The sequence below is a fragment of the Anguilla rostrata genome, chromosome 16, assembly GCF_018555375.3.
Source record: "Anguilla rostrata isolate EN2019 chromosome 16, ASM1855537v3, whole genome shotgun sequence".
NCBI lineage: Eukaryota > Metazoa > Chordata > Actinopteri > Anguilliformes > Anguillidae > Anguilla > Anguilla rostrata.
This window is the reverse complement of record NC_057948.1, coordinates 28,081,535-28,093,850: the sequence shown is the minus strand read 5'-3', so window position 1 is coordinate 28,093,850 and position 12,316 is coordinate 28,081,535.

The window sequence follows — 12,316 nt, the reverse complement described above, 5'->3', positions numbered from 1 at the left end:
CCTCTCACACAGGGCTGTATATCTTTTATTTTGGTGGAAGGCTTTGAATTTCTGTGCCTGGGTCCATTGGAGGGAGGTGATAATTCTGTGGCCTTCGAAATCAGAAAGCATGGGTGAAGGGTCTCACAAAGAACGACTCCAGACTGTCCCACAACAAAGAACAGACCTCCCCAGCACATGCATGCCCTCACACCACAAGACAGACCACCAGCAACCCAAAGAACAGACCTCCCCAGCATCATGATCCACCACAGAACAACCTCCAGCCATCATCCACACACCCACAAGAACAGACCTCCCCAGCACATGCATGACCACACACCCCACAAGAACAGACCTCCCCAGCACATGCATGACCACACACCCCACAAGAACAGACCTCCCCAGCACATGCATTTGACTAAAGATGACTGTCTTCAGGACTTCAGCAGGTAAATAGATGAACATTTACTAAAGGCAGTGGTATCTAGGTTAGGCAAGTCCATAACATCTTTAAGCAGTCTGGTAGGAATAGCATCAAGCAAAACAAGTTGAAGAACTACCACAATTTCAAGTTCACTCGTTGACTGTTAAAATCTTGAATGACACAAGATATTAAAGTTCAAACAAACAGTAATTTTGATCATTTTGATAAAGAGGCTTTTTATATCTGATATTGTTTATCTTTGCAATAAAAACATTTTTGGAAGCTTGCATAAATCGGGAAGAATCAGACTGTACATTTGATGAGGGATTTACAGGATTTACAATCAATCATGTTGAGCAGGACTGGAGTTATTACAGTTTTTTGGTATAAGGAAGGAGAGACATTTGTCTCTAGCATCTTTAACTGCTTTATTGTATTCCAGGATAAGATCCTTCAATAAGCAATAGTCTGTGTGCGAATTTCAGAATTTTCATTTGCGTTCAGCGTTCAGCCACTCCGTTTCGATCTGTCTGATATTATCAATGCTCATTTTCTAAATACAGCAGCACATCCTCTATGCAAGCTTACAGCCTCTCCATCCCCCAGCAGTTGTTCTTTATGGCTTTGGCCATTTTGGTCTTCTTCTGTGGTATCTCTTTCATAACCAGCTTTGCACATTACATAGTCTTTCTCCCCATTTCCTGGATTGGCTGATTTTGATTGAGAGCGCCCCAGCAAAGGGGTGTCGCAGAGGCTCCCGTACTTTAACAAGGCAAAGCCTTGCCATCGTCTGACATTTGGAAATCCTATTCCTGACTCGGCAGCGTCAGCAGTCACCTTTACCAGAGATTTCTGCTGAAGCTCTGCTGGCTGAAGTAGGGAATTAAAAAAGGCCTCCCATAGGGGGGGGGGGGGTTTGGGGGTCGCTGGCGCTCACTTAGTCTAAAGAAATGACTCTGCCCGGCCACACTACGGAGTGGTGCCAATATGGGGAAATGGACTGTCCTCAGTCTGCCCATCTACGGACTGGTTGGGTTCTGCTCAAAGTCTCTGAAAATTTACTGTTGACCATGGTGAGATTATTTAAAAGTAGTATATTGCTCTGCAGCATCCCCACCCCCCTGCCCCCTTCCCTCCCCTCCCCTTTTTTGCTTATGTCTCCCTCAGCCTGGGAGGGGCTCGCTGTCATTACAAACTTAATAAGAGCGCAAGTGAGATTGATGAGGTAAGCGGCGGCATCAACTGCTCTTTTAATTAACTGGGATACGGCAGTTACGTTCAGACAAAGCAAGTGGGTGCCCAGATTTGGTGCGGCATCTCTTTTCTTCTGCTTTGTTTTGTTGCCTCTAATGAACAGCCTTCTGGGACCCAATTATGTCCAAGGCTGCATTAGAGGCACAGCAGGCCTGGTAGAAACTTAACTTCAGTTTCCCCTCACCCCCCCCCCCATCCCCCAAATCCCTGCTGGGTATGGCCTTCATTTAATTGAATTTAGAGAGGAATGTAACCAAACCCACCCCCCCCTCCACGCAACCACTTGGCATTCTACCCACAAGTCTTTTCCCCACTTCTGGATTTCATTGGAAATATAATGCAGAAAATGAATACTCTGTTAACTGTCCTTCACTGGTGTACAACTGAACAGGCCGTTATATGTGCTCAGATGCCAGTCAGTGGCAGGAAAAGCAAGTTTGAATTGCATTTGACCCTCACTCACTTATCACAGAATAACTTTCGGTCTTGTGCTGCAAGGATGCCTCACATTGACCTTCCAGTGCATTTGTGTGTGCTATGGCTTTTTATGGGGCCGAGTCTTTGTACTTCAGCAAACTATACCTTTCATTTTACAGTCAATGACACTGAAGAGTTGAGGAATTGGGAAACCTCAGGTGGTCCCTGTGGCAAACCCTGAATCAGGACAGTAAAAGCTGTTTAAAGTTGTGCTGATTTGTAACAGCTTCGGGGTCAAAGCACAATAAATCACAAAGGAGAATAGTCTTAAATTCTATATTCTTAAATATTAAAATAATGTTCTTAAAATATTCTTAAATATTTAAAAAAATAAATAGCATATAGAAATGTATTTATTTATTTAGTGTATTGGGACACTTAAGTATAGGGGAGGGTGATTACAAGTCACTTATATAATGCCATTTTTGTCATTTTGCATCAGTTGTGTAGCATTTTGGTGCGATTCAGATTCTTCAGTGCTATTCGGGTTTGTCTACCCCTTGTGAAGTTAAATCATAGCTAATCATATTTCATAATTCTGCCTGGAGTGCTAATGTGCTGAACCAAATATTAGATTTATTTACCTGGGGAAAAAGTAACATTACAGATGCAGCTTGACCGCAAGTACAATGACTTACCTCTGACAATTGAATTGGAGCATAATTTGAGATGAACAGCATAGCAAGTGCTTTCACGAATGCAGAATGAATATAGAAGTGAGTTAAACTGTTTCTTCCTTTGTCTGTCAGCTGCTCATGGCCCAGTGGCTATGAATGTGTTGCATGCTACCTGTTGTATAACTGGAAGACGAATTGTTCAACAAATCAATAAACACAGAAATGCCAAAGGCTTATCTAGTGTACTGAATAATCACACACTGTGGGCAAATTATTATTCGAGAAGATATCAATCGTGACCCATTATTTCATCAACCCCTGGCATGCTTGTGTAAGACAATATGTCTATTTTCTTGCCTTACAGGTATTGATTGTGTATCAGAAAAATAGTGCTATATTCTCAATAATCAGTGACCCTGATTTAACATGCGGTCTGGTTACTTGAAATGTGTTTTTCGGTGTCTTGAATGTCTGTTGTGATTATTATAAACACACACATGGTACATTTTGTTGTACATTTAGCTAAATCTTTTTAAAACAACAAACATTTAAAATATTCTCAGCTTTTATTTAAGGGTATTTGTGTCCACTTTGGTTTCACTATGTAGACATTACAGTGCTTTTCATGCATAGCCCCCCCCTCCCCCCCATTTCAGGGACATATTAATGTCATGTAAATGAAAGTACTTGTGTTCAGTACTGTGTTGCTTGTCCTTTGCATGCTATGGCTGCTTGACGCCTGTGACCCATAGGCATCACCTGGTGCTGTGTTGCTTCTCTGGCGATGCTCTGCCAGGCCTGTGCTGCAGCCATCTTCAGCTCCTGCTGGTTTTTGGTGGCTAGTTGCCTTGGGTTTTCTCTTATGCATATGAAATGAATGTTCATTTTGATTCAGATAAGGTGAATGACTTGGCCAGTCAATAATAATTTTCTCCTACCACCATGTTTCCCAGTGGCAAACTGGCGCTTTGCTACTTGCTGCGTAGCCTCTATAGTTCTCTTCACAAAGTGTTCCGCAGACTGCGGTCACTGATACATGAACACCTGCCTCCTGAAGAGTGGTTCTGATCTGTTGTTCAGATGTTAAGGGTTTTCTTCTTCATTTTTATAAGAATTATTTGGTCATCCAACTGTAGAGGTCTTTTACTAAATGTATGAAACACCGGTTTAAAAAAAATAATAATTTGGCTTCATGTGTCACATATTTGCATTTTTATAAATGTTTTGCTCATGGAAGCAATTAAATTAATGGTAAATATATGAAACATTGTTAAATACATTTTTTTTATCAACCTTTATTCATCCAGGGTAGGTTGACCGAGCATGCATGCTCTTTTTCAGCAATGCCCTGTGAAATCCCCCAAGTGGCCAAACCTGCATGTCTTCGGCTAAATGTTTGGTAATATTTAGCTAAATAGATGGAATGATTTAGTTAATGTTTTGTTAATTTAGCTGAATGTATAGTTAATAAATGAAACATTCGTATCGCATGTTTTTTGTACATGTGAGGAAAAATTGATAATCTGGGGTAAAATTTTTACTGGATGTTAATCATGTTTAACAAAATATGGAACTATGGAATTACTGTGATTGCAGCTCAATGATCAGAAATATATGTGGACTGGTCTCATGTCCAAAAAGCAAAAAACTCTTTTTTTGTGTGTACTTCACCCCATGTATGTAGACACAGACATAGCTGGGGGGTACTGACACAGTGGGTTGTGTTAGTGGAGTGTCAGTTACGCTGGAATTACCCTTAAATGCAGTACTTGGGGAAATCCAGGGCATTAATAACAATTATTGGCGTTCTTTAGTTTCCTCAGACACCTTAAGTGTTGGGTATTGACTGCAGTGCTGAAGAGAATGTTGCCTATTGATTTCGCCCAGGCATAAAGGGATGGCCTCCTCTTCATGTAAGATCTGGATTAATCCTTGCAGGCAGCCAGCACGTGAACAATTGTGCTTGATACCACTGACTAGAACCGTTTCAAAAGTGCCCCCTCCCCAGGGGCCATTCCAGGCTCTTCAGTTCACTCCTGCTCCCTCCAAACCACTCATGTATGGGGGTGTCAGACGATGGTAATTGTTACTATAATACAACAAGAAACAGTGGGATTTTCTCCCTCACATATACAAAAAATGAGTACTGCTCACTTAATTGTATAACTTCAACAGTCAGAACTTAAATTAAAATTTGAGCAAATGGATATGTGAGTAAAGGGAACTTCACTGATGTGAGCTGTCCTCACAATTGCAATAGTTTTTTTGTATAATGTACTAAAATCAGTTTAGTGAGGGTTAGGGGGTGTAGCATGAAAATTTGGGCCCTTTGCATATGCAGACTGTGAGTCACCTTAAAACATTTTAGTCCACACTTTTTGAGCTCCCCACCCCTGACCTGGAGCCCTGTGTAGTCAGTCCCGGTCTTCCTCCCACTGTGACACCCCTGGTGAGGCTGTTATGAGGCAGTTATGTTTTACAGTGCAGACGGTGCGCTGTTCATTTGCATGGCTTCTCAAATGCCTTTCCTGCTTAACCTTGTTCAAAGGTGGACGGAAAATCCATAACTCTTTGGACAGACAAATATATATATATATATATAAAGAAACACGTAGGTCAGTAAAGCTTGTATGTATACACCTTTATAGATTTTATGTGGCACAACAGCCAATAAACAGTCTTTATGTATGTGGACTACGTACAATGTTGAAAATGCAAAAAACAATCTTATTTTACTTTCCTCTTAGGAATAAGTAAATAAGATTCGCCTTGTGTGATATCTGTCAGAAAGTGCAGATGCTGGAGGTATTCTGAACTGTGTATTGATTGTTGTACTCCCAATACATTTATTTTTAAATGTCTCAGTGACAGATTTTGGCCAGATGTTGAAACCAGACTAGGCACTTGTTGGGTGACGAGGGGCCAATTCAATTTGTGGCATCATTATGGAGTCTCTTGCACTGTCATGATGAATTTCAAAGACTCTAAATGGAAGTGGAGTGTCACCTTCTTGAGATTGTATTGGAGGACATTAGACTTGCTCTTTGTTTTTCTTGTTCTTGCTTTTTTGCAGTGAGATATATTTTGCATAATTAAAGGCCAGGTGAGGTGCTGGCCTGACATTCCCCCTGAATGGGGGTCCAATGTCTGACATGACACCTTCTCAGCTATGGTCTCTTCTGTATCTGTTCACCACTCTGCTTTCTATCAATCTAAATAAATAAAAAAATTTAAGGAGGGTGGACCTGTTTCTTTTTACTTAAATGAATAAAGAAATAAATGTCTTCAAACAGATTTCATTCATTTGTTGCAGTGTTTGTTGAATAAACATGATTTCCCATACATCTAAATGATGAAATAATATATTTAGAATTAGGACGTGAGACTATAATGTTTTGTTGATTTTTCCTCTGAAAACGATCATAAATGTCTTCAAAATCATTTTCATTCATTCATTTCATATCAAGCTTAATGTTTTGTTTCATTTTTTTCTGTTTTTCTCTCTAACTTGTGTGATTCATGAAATGTTGTTTTGTGGTGATGGGTTTTTGGTTATGTTATTTGGTTTTGTGAAATTTTGTTTTTCTGTGATGTCATTGTGTTTTGCTAAATTATATTGCAGTTTCACATTTGTTATTTTGTTTGGCAAAATGTTACGTTTTTCAGTTGTTGTGTGAGTTGTGTGTTTTATGAATTGTTTTTTTCCATTTGTCTATGGCCATATTCAAAATGCTGCTGCCCAACTTGTGTTCAACCTTCCTAAGTTCTCTCACATCACTCCTCTGCCGAGGTCACTCCACTGGCTACCTGTTGCTGCCAGGATCATGTTCAAAGTCCTGACCCTCGCCTACACTGCAGCCAGCAGGACGGCCCTCACCTACATACAGGACATGATTCAGTCCTCCATGCCAGCTTGACCCCTGTGCTCTGCTGCAGCAGGGCGACTTGCAACCCCTGCCATCCGGGTGAACAGTTTTCGCTCGTCCCTACCACAGAGCTCCACCCTATCTCCGCAGTGATGGAACAAAGTCCCCATTCCTCTACGAACCACTCAGTCATTGCACATCTTCCGCCATGGTCTGAAGATGCATCGCATCAGACTATACCCGGACTAAGCACTACCTATCTAGGATCAGTTTTATCTCATATATCCTTCTATTTTGTTCCCGTAGCACTTTCATGTTAGGCATGTACCTCCTGTACCACTTTCAAATTACATGTACCTCCATCCAGCATTTATATTGCACTTGTATAGTTATCTTGATGTTGTAGCTTGTTGTCATGCCCCTGAGTTTGACTTAACATTACTCTCTGACCTAGCCAATGCTTCCTGTGAGAACTGGACTTACTGTGGTGTTCATGGTGATGAATAACTGTAACATAATGACAATGAGTATTGTACCTTATCGGTCCTGAGTTTTGCAATGTCTGAAATATTTTCCAAGGATACTTTAAAAACACATTATGACTTAAATATTTAAATGTGATCGTATCCATTTATTTCAGGATTGGTTTGAATAAAAGTGTTCCCCATGCCATCTAAAAGATATAAAAATTTTATGCATTATTTTCCATTTTTGGACATAAGTGTATAGGCTTATGTTTTTTCCCAATTTTCCACATAAAAAACGTTTTTCCTCATGAATGTCTTAAAACTAATTTCTGATCACTCATTTCACCACTGTAGTAGAATAAAACTGTTTCCCATGCCATCTAGAAGAAGAATTTGCATATTTTCCATTCTTGGACATAAGTGTATAGGCTTATGTTTTTTCCCAATTTTCCACATAAACACCTTTTTCCTCATAAATGTCTTAAAACTAATATCTGAGTCACTCATTTGCACATAGTAGAGATAAAAGTGTTTCCTTGACATCTAGAGAAGAATTTGCATATTTAGAATTTTTGCATTATTTTCCATTCTTGGACATAAGTGTATAGGCTTATGTTTTTTCCCAAATTTACAAATGAATAGGTTTTTCTTCCATAAATGTCTCAAAACTAATTTCTGATCACTCATTTCACCACAGTAGTAGAGTAAAAGTGTTTTCCTTTCCATCTAGTAGAAGAATTAGCATATTTAGAATTTTTGCATTATTTTCCATTCTTGGACATAAGTGTATAGGCTTATGTTTTTTCCCAAATTTACAAATGAATAGGTTTTTCTTCCATAAATGTCTCAAAACTAATTTCTGATCACTCATTTCACCACAGTAGTAGAGTAAAAGTGTTTCCCATGACATCTAGAAGAAGAATTTGCATATTTAGAATTTTTGCATTATTTTCCATTCTTGGACATAAGTGTATAGTTTTTTCCCAAATTTACATAAAACGTTTTTCTTCATAAATGTCTCAAAACTAATTCTGATCACTCATTTACCACGTATAGAGTAAAGTGTTTCCCTTGACATCTAGAAGAAGAATTTGCATATTTAGAATTTTTGCATTATTTTCCATTCTTGGACATAAGTGTATAGGCTTATGTTTTTTCCCAATTTTCCACATAAAAAACGTTTTTCTTCATAAATGTCTCAAAACTAATATCTGATCACTCATTTTGCCACTGTATTAGAATAAAAGTGTTTCCCTTGACATCTAGAAGAAGAATTTGCATATTTAGAATTTTTGCATTATTTTCCATTCTTGGACATAAGTGTATAGGCTTATGTTTTTTCCCAATTTTCCACATAAAAAACGTTTTTCTTCATAAATGTCTCAAAACTAATATCTGATCACTCATTTTGCCACTGTATTAGAATAAAAGTGTTTCCCTTGACATCTAGAAGAAGAATTTGCATATTTAGAATTTTTGCATTATTTTCCATTCTTGGACATAAGTGTATAGGCTTATGTTTTTTCCCAAATTTACAAATGAATAGGTTTTTCTTCATAAATGTCTCAAAACTAATTTCTGATCACTCATTTCACCACAGTAGTAGAGTAAAAGTGTTTCCCATGACATCTAGAAGAAGAATTTGCATATTTAGAATTTTTGCATTATTTTCCATTCTTGGACATAAGTGTATAGGCTTATGTTTTTTCCCAATTTTCCACATAAAAAACGTTTTTCCTCATGAATGTCTTAAAACTAATTTCTGATCACTCATTTCACCACAGTAGTAGAGTAAAAGTGTTTCCCATGACATCTAGAAGAAGAATTTGCATATTTAGAATTTTTGCATTATTTTCCATTCTTGGACATAAGTGTATAGGCTTATGTTTTTTCCCAAATTTACAAATGAATAGGTTTTTCTTCATAAATGTCTCAAAACTAATTTCTGATCACTCATTTCACCACAGTAGTAGAGTAAAAGTGTTTCCCATGCCATCTAGAAGAAGAATTTGCATATTTAGAATTTTTGCATTATTTTCCATTCTTGGACATAAGTGTATAGGCTTATGTTTTTTCCCAAATTTACAAATGAATAGGTTTTTCTTCATAAATGTCTCAAAACTAATTTCTGATCACTCATTTCACCACAGTAGTAGAGTAAAAGTGTTTCCCATGACATCTAGTAGAAGAATTTGCATATTTAGAATTTTTGCATTATTTTCCATTCTTGGACATAAGTGTATAGGCTTATGTTTTTTCCCAATTTTCCACATAAAAAACGTTTTTCTTCATAAATGTCTCAAAACTAATATCTGATCACTCATTTTGCCACTGTATTAGAATAAAAGTGTTTCCCTTGACATCTAGAAGAAGAATTTGCATATTTAGAATTTTTGCATTATTTTCCATTCTTGGACATAAGTGTATAGGCTTATGTTTTTTCCCAAATTTCCACAAAGAAAGGTTTTTCTTCATAAATGTCTCAAAACTAATTTCTGATCACTCATTTCACCACAGTAGTAGAGTAAAAGTGTTTCCCATGCCATCTAGAAGAAGAATTTGCATATTTAGAATTTTTGCATTATTTTCCATTCTTGGACATGAATAGGTTTTTCTTCCATAAATGTCTCAAAACTAATTTCTGATCACTCATTTCACCACAGTAGTAGAGTAAAAGTGTTTTCCTTTCCATCTAGTAGAAGAATTTGCATATTTAGAATTACTGCATTATTTTCCATTCTTGGACATGAATAGGTTTTTCTTCCATAAATGTCTCAAAACTAATTTCTGATCACTCATTTCACCACAGTAGTAGAGTAAAAGTGTTTCCCATGACATCTAGAAGAAGAATTTGCATATTTAGAATTTTTGCATTATTTTCCATTCTTGGACATAAGTGTATAGGCTTATGTTTTTTCCCAATTTTCCACATAAACACCTTTTTCCTCATAAATGTCTTAAAACTAATATCTGATGTCTCATTTTGCCACTATAGTAGAATAAAAGTGTTTCCCTTGACATCTAGAAGAAGAATTTGCATATTTAGAATTTTTGCATTATTTTCCATTCTTGGACATAAGTGTATAGGCTTATGTTTTTTCCCAAATTTACAAATGAATAGGTTTTTCTTCCATAAATGTCTCAAAACTAATTTCTGATCACTCATTTCACCACAGTAGTAGAGTAAAAGTGTTTCCCATGACATCTAGTAGAAGAATTTGCATATTTAGAATTTTTGCATTATTTTCCATTCTTGGACATAAGTGTATAGGCTTATGTTTTTTCCCAATTATCCACATAAAAAACGTTTTCTTCATAAATGTCTCAAAACTAATTTCTGATCACTCATTTCACCACAGTAGTAGAGTAAAAGTGTTTTCCTTTCCATCTAGTAGAAGAATTTGCATATTTAGAATTTTTGCATTATTTTCCATTCTTGGACATAAGTGTATAGGCTTATGTTTTTTCCCAATTATCCACATAAAAAACGTTTTTCCTCATGAATGTCTTAAAACTAATTTCTGATCACTCATTTCACCACTGTAGTAGAATAAAACTGTTTCCCATGCCATCTAGAAGAAGAATTTGCATATTTAGAATTTTTGCATTATTTTCCATTCTTGGACATAAGTGTATAGGCTTATGTTTTTTCCCAAATTTACAAATGAATAGGTTTTTCTTCCATAAATGTCTCAAAACTAATTTCTGATCACTCATTTCACCACAGTAGTAGAGTAAAAGTGTTTTCCTTTCCATCTAGTAGAAGAATTTGCATATTTAGAATTTTTGCATTATTTTCCATTCTTGGACATAAGTGTATAGGCTTATGTTTTTTCCCAAATTTCCAAATAACTTTTTCTCTATAAATGTCTAAAACTAATTTCTGTCACTCATTTCACCACATAGTAGAATAAAAGTGTTTCCTTACATCTAGAAAAGAGAATTGCATATTTAGAATTTTTGCATCATTTTCCATTTTTGGACATAAGTGTATAGGCTTATGTTTTTTCCCAAATTTACTAATGAATAGGTTTTTCTTCCATAAATGTCTCAAAACTAATTTATGATCACTAATTTCACCACAGTAGTAGAGTAAAAGTGTTTTCCTTTCCATCTAGTAGAAGAATTTGCATATTTAGAATTTCTGCATTATTTTCCATTCTTGGACATGAATAGGTTTTTCTTCCATAAATGTCTCAAAACTAATTTCTGATCACTCATTTCACCACAGTAGTAGAGTAAAAGTGTTTTCCTTTCCATCTAGTAGAAGAATTTGCATATTTAGAATTTTTGCATTATTTTCCATTCTTGGACATAAGTGTATAGGCTTATGTTTTTCCCAATTTAAAACATGAATAACGTTTTTCTTCATAAATGTCTCAAAACTAATTTCTGATCACTCATTTCACCACAGTAGTAGAGTAAAAGTGTTTCCCATGCCATCTAGAAGAAGAATTTGCATATTTAGAATTTTTGCATTATTTTCCATTCTTGGACATAAGTGTATAGGCTTATGTTTTTCCCAATTTTCCACATAAAAAAACGTTTTTCCTCATGAATGTCTCAAAACTAATTCTGATCACTCATTTGCCACGTATTAGAATAAAAGTGTTTCCCTGACATCTAGAAGAAGAATTTGCATATTTAGAATTTTTGCATTATTTTCCATTCTTGGACATAAGTGTATAGGCTTATGTTTTTTCCCATTTTTCTACAAAAACTCATTTTTCTTCGTAAATGTCTTCACTGTGATAGGTACTCACATTTTCTAACCCAAGAATATACTTAAACATGATTCTGAGCAATTGGATTCATCTCATATGTTTCCTTTTCTACAAAGAATATGGAGAGAACATGAGAATATAGATGGAATATAAAGAGAATGGAATATAGTCAGTTTATTCAATATGTTTTTTTTTTTGCCAATTGTTTTGAAAATTCATTTCATTTGAAAAAGTCAGTACATGTATTCTTACATCCCATAAATTCAATAATTTGGCTAATTTGAAACAAAGAACTAAACCATTACCCATTTATCTTCTGAAGCTGAACTTGCTTCAACCCTAACATGTATCCCTAACCCTATCCCGATTTCCATCGATATTATTACACAAGATTTACCTCCAAAATTGTAACCACTTCTTTTAGCTATTATTGTCAGTGGGCCAGTGACCGAACTAGCCTAGCCTCCAGTTTATTGAAAAATTTTTTTTTTATAAACAAAGCCTC